Source organism: Carassius auratus, chromosome 28 (assembly GCF_003368295.1).
Source record: "Carassius auratus strain Wakin chromosome 28, ASM336829v1, whole genome shotgun sequence".
NCBI classification, from domain to species: Eukaryota; Metazoa; Chordata; class Actinopteri; order Cypriniformes; family Cyprinidae; genus Carassius; species Carassius auratus.
This window is the reverse complement of record NC_039270.1, coordinates 19650874-19668327: the sequence shown is the minus strand read 5'-3', so window position 1 is coordinate 19668327 and position 17454 is coordinate 19650874. Positions and strand designations below refer to the sequence as shown.

Sequence of the window (17454 nt, the reverse complement as noted above, 5' to 3'; positions counted from 1 at the left end):
ATTTTGCCAATGAACATATAAAGACATATTGAAACTGTTCGTCTCTGTCTCCGAGCAACACACAGCGACATTTAATTTCTTAAGCCCTATTCGTATGGGATCAGTATTATCTTGGGACCTTGTATGATTTTGAAACTACCCCCCTACATCTGAATTTCGTGTGGTGGATTCGCACAGGCTAAGCAAAGCCTGTGATTTTACTTGAATTTACTGACTTATATCCCGGATGTCAAGGCTTTCAGAGTCCCGTTATATAGTCCTGTTAGATGGATTTAAAAAAAAAGAAACTAATATAGTCTCATGCGCTGTGTCATTTACATTTCGCCAGGTTAAAATAATATCTCAAGCTTTATGCTCGATTTATTTGTAAAACATTAACCTCAAAACCTTTTCAGCTTTCACTTTCTGCAAATTGTAATGTGTAGCGATATGACAGCACCCAAAATACTATTAAACACTACAACGCAGTTCCTTTCTTCTCGAAAGATGGATAAAAAGGCGCACAAGAAACAAAAACCTTGAAAATTATATACGACCTGCCAAATACTGGCCAAATCACAGAGATGCCGATTCGCACGGGACTAATATTATCACAGGACCTCGGTGTTTGGTGAAATATGGTAGGTCATTTGGGGGGGAATTTTTACTTTACAAATTACAGACATGGCTGATTTGCACGGGATTAAAATCACAGACAACCTCCGCAATTATTACAAATGACTGGAGGTCACCAGGTAATACTAATCCCGTGTGAATAGGGCTTTAGTGAACGTTTGAACTAAATAGGTGAGAATTTGGTGTGTTGAACCATTGGTCATAAGTGTGTTGGATTTGAAGTGGCGCTGTACAGAGAGAGTCTGCGAGAGTGATTTAAAAGCATAAGGAGCTGTCTGCTCTCTATAGCTTTTGCGGTACCTTGTTATCCACACCAATCGGTCTGATGGTGATGATCCAGTTGAATAAGCCTATATGATTTAATGGACCATTCATAAAGAAAAATTTACTTCACTCCTGATTGAATCAGCCATTTGAACAAATCGAACGAATTAATAAATTACTTGGTCATTAAGACATTTACCACCACCTACTGACAGTTTTAGTTTATTATTTAACATATCATTTTATTAAATAAATAATTTAATTTTCCATAGTAATAATAATAAAATTAATAAAGGTATAGTTCCCCCACCCAAAATTGACAATTGTGTCAATTACTCACCCTCATGGTCCAAAAGAGTATATGTAATACATTTTATCAAACAAAATATTGCTACTTTTTGTAATCTCTGTTTGATGCTTTACACAACAATGACTTTATCTTTTGGGAGTAATTCCTCAGCCAAATTTGATGTGCGAATAATTTATGATCAATTACATTAATTAATCGACACATCATGTAATTAGATAAAAAATTAATCACTTACCAGCCCTGCTTAAAAGTAATCTTTTACTAACATTACATAGATTTATATATTTATACATAACTTAATTGTGGAAAAATCCATATTAGTTGAATATTATCATTTCACTTTTATCAATAAGTGTTTTCTTCATAGTCCACTATAATTTAGAGCTTAAGATCTTTATTTATATCATTCTACTCGGGCTTGCGCGGTAAATGAGCGGTCATGTGATCAGTGCGAGAAAGATGCAAAAATGCATGCCGAGTAGTTGAAATGGAGGCTTGCCTCTGGCGATCACGTTTTGGTCGCACCAGCAACTAAAGCAGAGTTTGAGGAGTGGAAAAGGCTTGACCATGTTTATAATGAGAATAATGAGCCAGTGGGTTATATTGCTGGACGCACCATCAGTGAGCGCAGGAACGCGCTGAAGACATCTACAGTGGATTCAATCATTTCCCTCCACAAAAAACATGTAGGCCTACACTAATCTTGGTGAGTAAAGGGTTTTCAAATGATAACTAAATATTAATTGAGTCTTAAATGCATTATGTAGACAGAATAGGCTATATAGGCTAGTGTTGGCATTATTTTTTTATTAAATGTCAGCTGCAATGGCGAAGCAAATCCGGCAGAGCCTTTATCTTAATTAATTTAGTTATTGCCAAATAACATCATTACCATAACCATCATTAGTTTAGAATTTATCTCAATTTAATTTGTTAAGAAATACTCGTTTTTATTGGTGCGTTGGACTATTTATAGGCTAAATGAGCCTATACCTAGGGCTATTTAGAGTGCTGAGATGTTTTACGATGTTACAGGTGACTTATTTTATTTCTGTGTTCAAACTTCCAAGTGGTCTATTATGTTAGTCATGTACAAATTATATTAAAACATGTATAAATGGCTCATTCTTGACAAAAGGCAAAAGAGCGGTGTGTGTACGTACATTTGAATAATGTCGGGCTGTAAATGGGTTTGGGCTTTTAAAAAGGTGTCAGTCAAAATGTACTTGTTGGGCTCGGGTCCTGTCGGGCCTAACTTTTAAGGCCCGATTACAGCTCTACTATAATTATATTCATATTATTATTAAATTTTAACACTCACAGAGCTTTTCTGCAGTTTCTCACAGCAGGTAGCAGTCTCCATCGACCCTCTTTTGATTTGATATTGTACTTTTTAAGATCTAACTCATCCAGCACCTCCTCTGACATCAGGATCATGTTTGCCAAAGTTGAACATTGTGCAAGAGTAAGAATTTTAGTTTTTGCTTCAGACTTTAAAAGCACCTGCACTTCTTCAACAAGAGAATTATCTTTCATCTCAGTCAAGCAGTGTAACAGATTCATCCATCTTTCCGGACTGACATTGTCTTTTTGACCTTGTTTGAGGTTTTGGATTATTTTCGTGAAGATCTCTGGGTTGTTCTCTGTATGTATCAGTACATCTTGTAAGAGTCTCTGATTGGACTCCATTGAGACGCCATGAAGAAACCGAAGGAAAAGATCCAGGTGTCCATTTTTACTCTCCAAGGCTTTATCCATTGCTCCCTCCAGAAACACATCCAGAGAAACCTTCAGGAAAATTTTCAGAACCTCACTGTTTTTGTGTAAATAGCGGTAAAATGCATACAGTGCTGCAAAAAACTCTTGAAAGCTCAGATGTACAAAGCTGTAAACCTTCCTCTGATAAATCACAGACTCCTCTCTAAAGATCTCCGTGCAGATCCCAGAATACACCGAGGCGTCAGTGACATCTATGCCGCTCTCTCTCAGGTCCTCCTCATAAAACATCACATTGCCCTTCATCAGCTGATTGAAAGCCAGTTCAGCAAGTTTCACAATCACTTCTCTGTTGGACTGCAGGAGTTTCTCTGGATGTCTCTCTTCATACTTCTGGTTCCTCATCTTTGTTTGAATGAGCAGGAAGTAGATGTACATTTCAGTTAGAGTTTGAGGGATTTCTGCACTGAGATCTTGTTTCAGGATGTTTTGAAGCACAGTGGCTGAGATCCAGCAGAAGACGGGTATGTGACACATGATGTGGAGGCTTCTTGCTCTTCTGATGTGTGAGATGATTCTGCTGGCTTGATGCTCGTCACTGATTCTCTTCCTGAAATATTCCTCCTTCTGAGGGTCACTGAATCCCTGAATCTCAGTCACACGGTTGATGTAGTTGGAGGGGATCTGATTGGCTGCTGCTGGTCTGGTGGTGATCCAGATGAGAGCAGAGGGAAGCAGATCTCCTCTCAGGAGGTTTGACATCAACAGACCCACTGATGAAATCTCAGTCACATCAGAAACTTTCTGACTGTCTGTAAACATCAGTGAAATTCTACTTTCATCCAGACCATCAAAGATGAACACAACTTTACATTCATCATAAATCTTTGAGTCGAGTTGTTGAAGTTCAGGATGAAAGTCAAGCAGAAGTCTGTGAATACTGTACTGATGATCTTTAATCAAGTTCAGTTCTCTAAATGTAAGAACAAACATGAAATCTACATCCTGATTGGCTTTTCCCTCGGCCCAGTCCAGAATGAACTTCTGCACAGAGACGGTTTTTCCAATTCCAGCGATGCCTTTAGTAAGAACAGTCTTTATTGTGTCTTTCTTTCTTCTCTTCTCCTCATCTCCTGGTTCAGGTAAAGGATTAAAGATGTCATTGCAGTTGATTGGAGTGTCTTGGAGTGTCCTGTAACTTTTCTCCATCTGTAGCACTTCATGTTCTTCATTCACTCCTTCACTCTCTCCCTCTATGATGTACAGCTGTGTGTAAATCCTGTTCACGAGGGTTTGATTCTCTTGTAGTTTAACTCCCTCAAATAATCTCTCATACTTGTTCTTTATGCTGGTTTTGTGCTGGTTTTTGACTCTCTGCAGATCATTAAGAAGTGGTTGGTGAGGATGGAGCTGAAGGTCTGTTTCTGTGTCATGATGACTGAAGTGGTTCTGATAGCAGGAGGATGTGCCGGTCTGTGAGGACACATGTCTGATCTGGTCAGCTCTCCAATCACTGTAAACACACCAAAACAAACAACCTGTTTATTTAAACGATTCTGTCAATGTGACATTAAATCATCTAACCCATATGACACGTGAAATAATTTCTGTGTAAACATACATCTAACAAAGAAATGTCAGAAAGAAGCACAGAAGCATAAAACACTCGAGGTGAGAGTGAAAGCAGCACAGAAGCTGCATGTATGCAGAGCAGAATTGTGCTTTTCCACAACATTGTTTCCAACTCATTCCCCCGGTTTCACAGACAAGGCTTAAGCTACAGTAGCTGCTTTAGATCAAATATGTACCTGAAAAGCACTATACAATTAAAGCTGAATTACATTTCTAACTGGTATTAAGGGGCATTTTTGTTGATCCAGTCACAAGGGGTCAGTGCTAAAAACAGGTGAAAAAGCAATTTAAAACATTTTGCTATGAGATCACTGAATCACCCTGACAGCAATAAAGCACCACCTATTCACCACCAACTCATTTAACATCCTGAATTATAATCACAATCACAGATGGATTCCATAATTTTTCATTCACCTCTTTTTCCGTTCACTCATAATATGACATTATCAGCATCATGATTATACTTACTTAACAGGGTGCAAAGCCACTGCACTCTTACTGAACATGTGTGGGTTGTTTTTCAAGGACACACTGTTGGATGCTGGAGATGTTTCTCTCTTTCTCTTCCTGCTGATTAGACTGAGAAAAAGACAGAAAAAGAAAAAAAATATTTTAGACTTTTCTCTGAAGATTATCTATCTGCTCCAGTAAATTAACATTGATCGACACTAATTTTAGAGCAGTGTTTGAATGATATAAAGTCACAGAGAGAAAACAGATGTTTTATTAATTGATTGCTTTAACAGGATACAATATTAAATAAATTACAAATGAACTTCAGTAAAACTAACCTCAGCCAATATGTATGTACACTAAATGAGAGTCAAACAGTATGGAAGCATATGCCTTTTTGTATTTACAGTTACATACAGTTACAGCAAAATGAAAAGGAACATTAAATTACATAATTTAATCTATCTATCTATCTATCTATCTATCTATCTATCTATCTATCTATCTATCTATCTATCTATCTATATATCTATCTATCCAAACTCATCTATCTATCTATCTATCTATCTATCTATCTATCTATCTATCTATCTATCTATCTATCTATCTATCTATCTATCTATGGTACTCGATGGCGCCGCGCATGGCTGCTTCAGTGCTTTGCTCTCCAGTGTTTGTGCTGTTTTTGTTCGTTTTTCCTGTTTTTTGTTTAACAAACACTATCAGTTTCACCAGGGATGAACTGCTGAACATTCGGCAGAACACACCACAAGATCTTTTACCAGATTTAAATTATTCAGACGCTTTACTGAACGTTGTTATCGGAGGAGCGGCGGCGCTGATCAAACGCTTCAGGACGCGCAGACGGGGGAAGCGAGCGGGAGCGCTCGTCAGACTCAGGAAGCGCGGATTTCGAACGCCGTTGCCTAGCATCCATCTGGCAAATCTCCGCTCTCTACCCAACAAAACAGACAAACTCCTTCTGCTCTCTCGGACAAATAAGGATTTCTCTCACTCTGCTGCTCTGTGTTTCACGGAAACCTGGCTGAATGACACCATACCGGACAGCGCGCTCTATCTGCCGGGCTTTCAGCTGTTCAGAGCGGATCGCGAATCAGAATCCACGGGGAAATCGCGCGGCGGCGGGACATGCTTTTACATCAATGAGTGGTGGTGTAGAGATGTAACTGTGTTAAAGAAGATGTGCTGTCCTGATCTAGAAATGCAGTTTGTCAACTGCAAGCCGTTCTATTCCCCGCGGGAGTTTCACTCGTTCATTCTGGTTAGTGTTTACATCCATCCGCAAGCGAACGTGAGCTCAGCTTTACAGAAACTTGCTGATCAGATCACAGAGACAGAACAACAACACCCGGACTCTGTTTTAATCATTCTGGGGGACTTTAATAAAGCCAATCTCTCCCGTGAACTGCCAAAATACAGACAGCATGTTACATGTCCCACCAGAGACAGTAATATATTGGATCACTGCTACACTACAATAAAGGATGCATATCACTCTGTTCCACGAGCAGCTTTGGGAAATTCTGATCACTGTCTGATTCATCTTATACCATCCTACAAACAGAAACTTAAATCTGCTAAACCTGTAGTAAGGACTGTGAAGAGATGGACCAGCGAAACGGAGCAGGATTTACAATCTTGTTTTGACCTCACTGATTGGAGTGTTTTTGAAGCTGCTACCACCGATCTGGACGAACTCACAGAGACTGTAACATCCTATATTAGTTTCTGTGAGGATGTTTGCATTCCTACCAGGACTTATTTAACATTCAACAACGATAAGCCATGGTTTACAGTAAAACTCAGACATCTTCGTCAGGCCAAAGAGGATGCCTACAGAAATGGGGACAGGGTCTTGTACAATCAGGCCAGGAACACACTGAACAAAGAGATCAGAGCGGCTAAAAAGAACTACGCTAAAAAGTTGGAAGACCAGTTTTCTTCCAACGACTCAACTTCAGTTTGGAGAGGACTGAGGGCCATCACAAACTACAAGACACCATCCCCTTGCACTGAGGCTAATCAACGACTTGCTAACGACCTGAATGAGTTTTATTGCAGATTTGAAACCCCCAACACCCATTCTGACCATCTCCCTACACAACCATTAACACATCCTGCAATCCCCCGTTCCACACCTACTGCTCTTCAAATCTGTGAAGATGATGTGCGCCAGGCAGAGATGCTCACAAGTCTCTGAGCTAGAGTCCAAGTCAAGTCTCAAGTCTCTGAGCTAGAGTCCAAGTCAAGTCTCAAGTCTCTGAGCTAGAGTCCAAGTCAAGTCTCAAGTCTCTGAGCTAGAGTCCAAGTCAAGTCTCAAGTCTCTTTATTATATTAAGTCTCTGGTTATAATAAATGTTGCATCACGTACAGCGCCCCATCCAAGCTGCTTAGAACACTGCATAGCTATATATAAGGAATTCAAAGCATGTAATATGTTATTATGACAACTCCATTTATTAGCATACAATATCAACTTTGATTTTGGTATATAATCAGTGTAAACAGGCTATTGCAACATGACAAAAACACCAAGAATGCTTTACTTTTAAGTTAATATCTGTATTTTGCATGTATGGATTCAGTAATGGTGTTCTGTCTGTCCTGGCTGTATAGCTGCACACCTCTTGTCTGGCTTAAGAATGAACAAAGCTACGCTGACTTATGTTATTCATACAATACCTACTCACAAATAAACATCAAAAACAAAGCCGGCTGCAATGAATTTCTGTGCAAAACAGCTTTTACTACAAACACTTCAACACAAGAACATTGTTATCACACAATAACATTTTGATAGAGAACCAAAAATATTTAAAGTAGATAAAATTAGAATAAATAAAATGGAAATGTCTACATACTATTACTACTGTAAACTTTGCAAATAGGACATCAGCCCCTTCAAGTCAATGAACAATAACAAAGTGGGCTGCAATGAATATCTGTGCAAAACGTCATGGCTCCGCTCCTACCCAATGACAGAGGCACGCAGGTTTTTTTCCACTGGAGTACTCACGTGAAGGATGCGTGCACAACTAATAACTAATATCATCACGCTATAAAGGGTTGGCCTGCGCTGGGTGCGCCCCTCCCCCTATAACTGTTCTGTCTCGCGGAGGAGCTCATTTGTGTGCATCTGTGTGAAACACGCGCTCTGAAACACGCATAGGAAAAAAGAGCGACAGAAAGAACGGCTCCCCTCCAGCCATGACTCGGCTCCCATCGTTCATGTTTATGAGCCGTTCAAAAGAATCGGTTCGTTCGCGAACGTCACAACTCTAACAGCGAGCTCATCTGACGTTTACTAAAAATTAACATTGTTCACGAGTCCCGGAGCTCGAGTCCGAGTCGAGTCTGAAGTCTTTCGAGGACGAGTCTCAAGTCGAGTCTGAAGTCACTGTTTGTGCGACTTAAGTCGCACTCGAGTCCGAGTCTCAAACTCGAGTCCCCATCTCTGGCGCCAGGTCTTCAAGAAGAACAAAAGAAGAAAAGCACCAGGCCCAGATGGTGTTACACCAGCCTGTCTGAAAATCTGTGCTGACCAGCTGGCCCCCATCTTTTCACAGATCTTCAACAGATCCCTGGAGTTGTGTGAAGTACCTTCCTGCTTCAAACGCTCCACCATCATCCCCATCCCAAAGAAACCCAAGATAACAGGACTTAACGACTACAGACCTGTGGCTCTAACGTCTGTCGTCATGAAGTCGTTTGAAAAACTGGTTCTGGGTTATCTGAAGGACATCACTGGACCCTTACTGGACCCCCTGCAGTTTGCTTACCGAGCAAACAGGTCCGTGGATGATGCAATCAACATAGGATTGCACTTCATCCTGCAACATCTGGACAAAACAGGGACTTATGTGAGGATCCTGTTTGTGGACTTTAGTTCGGCTTTCAACACCATCATCCCAACAACCCTCCAGACCAAACTGACCCAGCTCTCTGTTCCTAGCTCTATCTGTCAGTGGATCACCAGCTTTCTGACAGACAGGCAACAGTTAGTGAGACTGGGGAAATTCACATCAAACAGCTGCTCCACCAACACTGGTGCCCCTCAGGGATGTGTTCTCTCCCCTCTGCTCTTCTCTCTTTACACCAATGACTGCACCTCTAAAGACCCCTCTGTCAAGCTCCTGAAGTTTGCAGATGACACTACAGTCATCGGCCTCATCCAGGACGGTGATGAGTCTGCTTACAGACAAGAGGTTGAGCAGCTGGCTGTCTGGTGCAGTCTTAACAACCTGGAGCTGAACACCCTCAAAACAGTGGAGATGATCGTGGACTTCAGGAGAAACCCACCTGCACTTTCCCCACTCACCATCATGAACAGCACTGTGACTGCAGTGGAGTCATTCAGATTCCTGGGAACCACCATCTCTCAGGACCTGAAGTGGGACAATCACATTGACTCCATTGTAAAAAAGGCCCAACAAAGGTTGTATTTCCTTCGCCAGCTGAGGAAGTTTAACTTGCCACAGGAGCTGCTGAAACAGTTCTACTCGGCCGTCATTGAGTCTGTACTGTGTACTTCTATAACTGTCTGGTTTGGCTCAGCAACAAAATCAGACATCAGAAGACTACAGAGAACTGTTCGGACTGCTGAAAGGATTATTGGTGCTCCCCTGCCCACCCTTCAAGAACTGTATACATCCAGAGTGAGGAAAAGGGCTCATAAAATCACTCTGGACCCCTCACATCCAAGTCACCCCATTTTTGAACTTTTGCCATCTGGCCGGCGTCTCAGAGCCGCAAATACCAGAACAGCAAGGCACAAAAACAGTTTCTTCCCCCAGGCAATCTACCTCATGAACAGTTAAATGTTCCCCACTTTTGCTTATGCAAACAAAAGTGCAACATCCTTATATTTATTTGTTACCCCCTCCATCCTAGTACATCCCTGCATCTTTTTCAATCCTATTCCATTATCATTTATAGCACAATTGTTTATACACTTATTTATTTGACTACTTTTTTTTTTTTTTTTTTTTTTTTTTTTGTCTGTGTGTTGGTGTCTCTGTGTACTGGAAGCTTATGTCACTAAAACAAATTCCTTGTATGCGCAAACATACTTGGCAATAAAGCTCTTTCTGATTCTGATTCTGATTCTGATCTATCTATCTATCTATCTATCTATCTATCTATCTATCTATCTATCTATCTATCTATCTAATACTTCTAATATATCTATCTATCTATAATCTGACAGTTTCTAACCTATCTATCTATCTATCTATCTATCTATCTATCTATCTAATACTTCTAATATATCTATCTATCTATAATCTGACAGTTTCTAACCTATCTATCTATATATCTATCTATCTATCTATCTATCTATCTATCTATCTATCTATCTATCTATCTATCTATCTATCTATCTATTAGGGGTGTAACGATACGCGTATTCGTATTGAACCGTTCGGTACGACGCTTTCGGTTCGGTACGCGGTACGCATTATGTATACCGAACGGTTCGTTGGAGTAATTAATTATATTTGAAAAAAAAAAAGAGAGAGAGAAAGAAATATAATGATATGCGTTCAACAAGGTAGCCCAATAACCCAAACAACGTAACAGGCAACGCCCCTGACACTCCCGAAGAAGAAAAAAACACCATCTTATATGTTTATGTTAGGGTACTCAGCAGGCGCTCGCTCACTCAGTACACGCTGAAGGCTCGTTGCAAAATAGCCAATGCGTTTAACAGACTAGAAATGAGAAGATCCTCCAATAACCAACAGGTCTGGTGTTTGGGTGCACTTTGGATTCCCTTTAAGCTATAATGGTGATGGCAAGAGAGTGGTGGATAAAAAAACAACGGTATGTCGCATCTGCAACATGACAGGGTACACCAGCGGGAATAAAAAACAAAAAAAAAAAAAAAAAACAGCGGGAATATCTGGGATATATGCGTCAGTACTATCTGGGAAAATACGAAAAAAAGGAGAAACATGCACGCAGCAAACTATCCCTGCAGCATTTAGACACTATAGCTTACAGGGAATCCAACCCAAACACCAGACCTGTTGGTTATTTTAGGATCTTATATTTCTGGTCTGTTAAATGCATTAGACATTTTGCAACGAGCCTTCAGCGCGTGCTGAGTGAGCGAGCGCCTTAGGGGCCGTTCACATATCGTGCCTAAAAACGCGTGGAAAACGCTAAGCGCGTCTTTCTCCTGAGGCGTCTGTCTTTGCTAAGCAACAATGACGTGCTCTCTCCATGAGACGCGGAAATTTCAGCGAAGGATAAATGGATTTGCAGCTCTAAAAATCGCTTGCAGTAGCTCTGCTACTGAATTTATTTCAAAATTGCAATCCATATACAACTATGATCAGCTGTTCCTTCATCTTGGCTGAGCTCTCAACGTTGTTACGGGAAAGGATGAAGCTGATTGGTTGGTTCTTGTCACATGACCCGCGGTGCGCTTGCGGCATTCTGAAAAGTTGAGATGTTTTTACATTTTGCTGTATCTAAAACGTATCGAACCGAACCGAACCGAACCGTGACATCAGTGTATCGTATCGAACCGAACCGTGAATTTTGTGAACCGTTACACCCCTACTATCTATCTATCTATCTATCTTCTGACTGTGAATCTATCTATCTATCTATCTATCTATCTATCTATCTATCTATCTATCTATCTATATTCAAACTCATCTATCTTTCTATCTATCTACCGATCTATCTATCATCATCTAACTCTATCTTTCTTCTGACTCTATCTATCTATCTATCTATCTATCTATCTATCTATCTATCTATCTATCTATCTATCTATCTATCTATCTTCAAACATCTATCTATCTATATTAAAACTAATCTATCCATCTATCCATCTTCTGACTCTATCTATCTATCTATCTATCTATCTATCTATCTATCTATCTATCTATCTATCTATCTAATACTTCTAATCTGTCTATCTATCTATCTATCTATCTATCTATCTATCTATCTATCTATCATTCTATCATTCTATCTATCTATCTTCTGACTGTGAATCTATCTATCTTACTATCTATCTATCTATCTATCTATCTATCTATCTATCTATCTATCTAATACTTCTAATCTATCTATCTATCTATCTATCTATCTATCTAGCTATCTAGCTATCTATCTAGCTATCTAGCTATCTATCTTCTGACTGTGAATCTATCTATCTTACTATCTATCTATCTATCTATCTATCTATCTATCTATCTATCTATCTATCTATCTATCTATCTATCTATCTTCAAACATCTATCTATCTATATTAAAACTAATCTATCCATCTATCCATCTTCTGACTCTATCTATCTATCTATCTATCTATCTATCTATCTATCTATCTATCTATCTATCTATCTATCTATCTATCTATCTATCTAATACTTCTAATCTGTCTATCTATCTATCTATCTATCTATCTATCTATCTATCTATCTATCTATCTATCTATCATTCTATCATTCTATCTATCTATCTTCTGACTGTGAATCTATCTATCTTACTATCTATCTATCTATCTATCTATCTATCTAATACTTCTAATCTATCTATCTATCTATCTATCTATCTATCTAGCTATCTAGCTATCTATCTAGCTATCTAGCTATCTATCTTCTGACTGTGAATCTATCTATCTTACTATCTATCTATCTATCTATCTATCTATCTAATACTTCTAATCTATCTATCTATCTATTAGAGCCCGACCGATATATCGGCCGGCCGATATTATCGGCCGATATGAGCTAATTGCATTTAAATCGGCATCGGCGTTTATAACGGCCGATGAAACATGAGAAACAGTCTCATATTCTTCACTCATGTAATGAGTGTTGCATAGTTTGCCCACCAGAGGGCGGTCTGCAGCTCCAGAGTTGCAACAGCGCCAGAAATCCACAAAGAAGAAAGCGATCAGCCAAGCCACCCAGGTGAGTCTGTCGTTCGTCATGTGAAATGATTGTAGATTTAGTTCATACACTGTATATAAAAACGGTGTGGTAGTTCTAGTTAACGGTCCTATCATTATCACTTCTAAATATTCTGTAACATCACTTACAGCTGCTAATGCATTGCTATATTAGATTAGCCACAAAGCTAATACCATGTTTATCAGTGGAAGAGCGCGAACGTTAATAAGAGGTCGAACTATAAAGTTAGCGTTTAGTGCTTATTCTATTGCGGTGTGTTTCCCACATAATGACCGCGTAATGGGCCTTTCACACAGGACGCGGTATGCACAGCGCTTGGCCGCTGGGTTTAGCGTTGCCCTTCAGATACAATGCGATTTGCCCTGCTCTGCGCTATGGCGTAGGCGGAGTTTTAAAAACTTTTAGCGGGAGCTCTTTCATAGTCTGTTGTTCCTCTTTTCGGTCAGCAGCAAACATGTATCTGTCCCGTTGTAAGAAGCGAGCGATAGCGCTAGTCCTGCTGATGAGAATTAAGAGAGAAGCAAGGAAGAAGAGGCTACCCTCAGGCCCAGGGAACAATTTGGTGAATTCAGGCTGGTTACGTTACTCTAACGCTAATATAGCTTCCTTTTTAGCAGGCCCCTTAAATGCTTGCTATTAACTTGTTTGAAGGTGGTTCTTCTCAAAATTGACAGCGGTGTGTTCATGGCACTAACGTTAACCATTTTGATTCAGACTGCACAAAGAGAAGAGGAGAAGATATACGGGTCCGTTGTGAATGTGTCTGTGAGAGCAAATATAGTGTAGTTACAGTAACTACAGTAGGTGCGTCAGAAATGATTAAATCAGAGGGGACATGTAAATAAATGTGAGCTGAACAAGCGCTTTTTTCTTTTCTTTTTTTTTCTTACATATTGTTTCAAAGCAGCTTTACAGACATAACAGGAAAATGTTGAAATAATATTGTTAAATATAAGGAGGTTAATACCTATTGCTTGACAAATAAAAAAAAATATATATATTTCTCATTTTTGCCTATGTAGGAGATCCCTGTTTATTATTATTATAATTCTAATGATGACATGAGTAATGATACATGGTGATATTATTAATACACATGCTTATTCTTTCTATGTCTCTCTTTCTGCCCTACAGATGGCTGAAAAAGGTGAATGATGTAGCAGCAAAAGTGTGGGACTACTTCTGCAAATACTTTAACTTTAACTTTAGTATTATAATTTATTTACAGTACACACACAGACTGTTAAAATCAGCTTCAACTGGAAGAAAGTAAAAGTGTTAAATGTTTAAAATCAGACTGTTTTTTGATCGTTAAAAAATATATACTTTTGATGTGCAATTGTTTAGTGATTGAGACCGTAATCTAAGGCTTTTTTTTACATAAATCCCTTCTGGAAAATGGTTTATACAGCCCACATACATAGAACAGGCAGATATTTTGCCATTGAATGTTATGTAAGTGCAGCTTATAGGAAATGGGTCTAATATCCAGTTTATTTTCAAAATCAAAATATCGGCTTATAAATCGGCTCTTTTCAAGTTAATATCGGCATCGGCATCGGCCCCCAAAAATCCATATCGGTCGGGCTCTACTATCTATCTATCTATCTATCTATCTATCTATCTATCTATCTATCTATCTATCTATCTATCTATCTATCTATCTATCTATCTATCTATCTATCTATCTTCTGACTGCGAATCTGTCTATCTATCTAGCTAGCTAGCTAGCTATCTATTCAGACTAATCTATCTATCTATCTATCTATCTATCTATCTATCTATCTATCTATCTATCTATCTATCTATCTATCTATCTATCTATCTATCTATCTATCTATCTATCTATCTATCTATCTTCTGACTGTGAATCTGTCTATCTATCTATCTAGCTAGCTATCTATCTATTCAGACTAATCTATCTATCTATCTATCTATCTATCTATCTATCTATCTATCTAATCTATCTATCTATCTATCTATCTATCTATCTATCTATCTATCTATCTATCTATCTATCTATCTATCTATCTTCTGACTGCGAATCTGTCTATCTATCTAGCTAGCTAGCTAGCTATCTATTCAGACTAATCAATCTATCTATCTATCTATCTATCTATCTATCTATCTATCTATCTATCTATCTATCTATCTATCTATCTATCTATCTTCTGACTGCGAATCTGTCTATCTATCTAGCTAGCTAGCTAGCTATCTATTCAGACTAATCAATCTATCTATCTATCTATCTATCTATCTATCTATCTATCTATCTATCTATCTATCTATCTATCTATCTATCTATCTATCTTCTGACTGTGAATCTGTCTATCTATCTATCTATCTAGCTAGCTAGCTATCTATTCAGACTAATCTATCTATCTATCTATCTATCTATCTATCTATCTATCTATCTATCTATCTATCTATCTATCTAATACTTCTAATCTATCTATCTATCTATCTATCTATCTATCTATCTATCTATCTATCTATCTATCTATCTATCTATCTATCTTCATAGCAACACTCTAGCAACTATCCAAACCAACCTAGAAACCACCCAGGGTATCCTAGCAACCTCATACCAAAATCTTAGCAACCACCCCGGGTACCCTAGCAACCGCATAGCAACACCTTAGCAACCATTCAGGGTACCCAGTCAACCGCATAGCAACACCCTAGCAACCATCCCAGATACCCTAGCAACCGCATAGCAACACCTTAGCAACCACTCAGGGTACCCTAGCAACCGCATAGCAACACCCTAGCAACCATCCCAGATACCCTAACAACCGCATAGCAACACCTTAGCAACCACTCAGGGTACCCTAGCAACCGCATAGCAACACCCTAGCAACCATCCCAGATACCCTAGCAACCGCATAGCAACACCTTAGCTTTTAAAAATTTATAAGTTGCAAAATTAAAATGAAAATGTATTACAGAAATGATTAGATATATGCAGTGTTGTGGGTAACGCGTTACAAAGTAACGCGTTAGAGTACTCTAATTACTTTTTTCCTGAAATTTGTAACTTAACGCGTTAGTTTCGTGTGTAAGTAATCAGTAACTTCGTTATTTCTTTTAAAAAAGTAATCCGTTATTTTAAGGAAAGGAAAATCCTGACTGCAGCCTGCATTTTGTCAGACAGTAGTCCTAGGTCTACTGTGCCACCTGCGAATGTATCAGCGGAGCCGAAGCTCTGTGATCGTAAAGTCAATGGCTGTGATGCGTCTGTGCCCTGCGCCTGACCCTGTGTGTGGGGGGGGGGATTTTTTTTTTTTTTCGAACTCCTGGCAAGATAGCAGAGAGGACAGCGTTTGGTTTATGGAAGTACGCACATTATTTTCAATTTTTCAACGAAAAAGAAAAGAACATAACGGTAAAATGCACACTCTGCTTTGGTGAAAAGCTTCTGTCGACCGCCAAAAATTCTACCTCAAATTTAACGCTACGTTTTAATCACTACTTTGAAGAGTAAATGTAAGAGGACTGTGTTAAAGCGAATTTAGGCTTGTGACTGTGAGTGACACTTTAATAATAATTAGTTCGGCTATTAAGCGATTTGCCATTTGCCTGTGTGGCAATGAAGGATTTAATTTGGTTTGTTATCATTTTTGTTTGACAGGCAGCTGTTAATTTCTGTTAGATCATTGGCTGGCTGGTTGTTCATCATTTCTAAATGGATTTAAATCTGCAAGCCTGTTTAAGGTTGTGTTTACAAGTAAGCATACTTGTACTTTGATAACTGTATTATTTAAAGTTAAAATATTATAAAAATCAGGAGTTATCTTGTGGTGCTCATAATATACAGTAGCCTAGGCTACCCGGGCTGGGTAACGTTAGGTGCGAATTTTGATTAATAATATGTTCTGTGATAATAAATAAATAAAACGCCATGTGGAATAGCCGATTGCTGACTGTCTTTCCTGTTATTGTTATCCTGCAGTGTTAATTTAGTCGGATGACTGACGTTATTCATTGTCGGGAGTCACGACTTCTAGGTGCATTTAAAGGGGCCGGGGGCTGTGTCTGTCATGTGTGAGCCACTGCAAATGGCTTTTAATTTTTGGTAACGCATGAGTACTCTAACGCGTTACTTTTATGAATAGGTAACGCTGTATCATAACTGATTACTTTTAATTGATGGTAACGTTGTAACCTAACTAACTACTTTCCAAAGTAACTATACCCAACACTGGATATATGTAACATGTTCAAGCAAAAACTGTGTGAAAATTATCATTCAAATGTTATTTTTCTTAATTGCATTTACACTCACAGTCAAGACACTAACGATTGCATTTTCATTCAGTGTCCCGCAATGAATGTAGCTAAATTCAATGTGCACACTGAAAATGCATTCCGAGCCGATCACGTGTCCGCCCCCTCCCGCCATGTCAATCACTGCGTGAACAAAGCGGGGCTTGCAGAAGGTCAAGAGACTCAAGACTCAAGAGGATTCAAGTGAGAGAACATGGACAAGACAGTTGGTCCGTGTACGTTTTG

At 39.0% G+C, this 17454-nt stretch overlaps 1 protein-coding gene across 1 annotated transcript in view; it reads right to left on the bottom strand.

Moving 5' to 3' along the window:
* Window positions 1-17454, bottom strand: part of LOC113047539 (uncharacterized) — a 402993-nt gene that overhangs the window by 86200 nt on the left and 299339 nt on the right.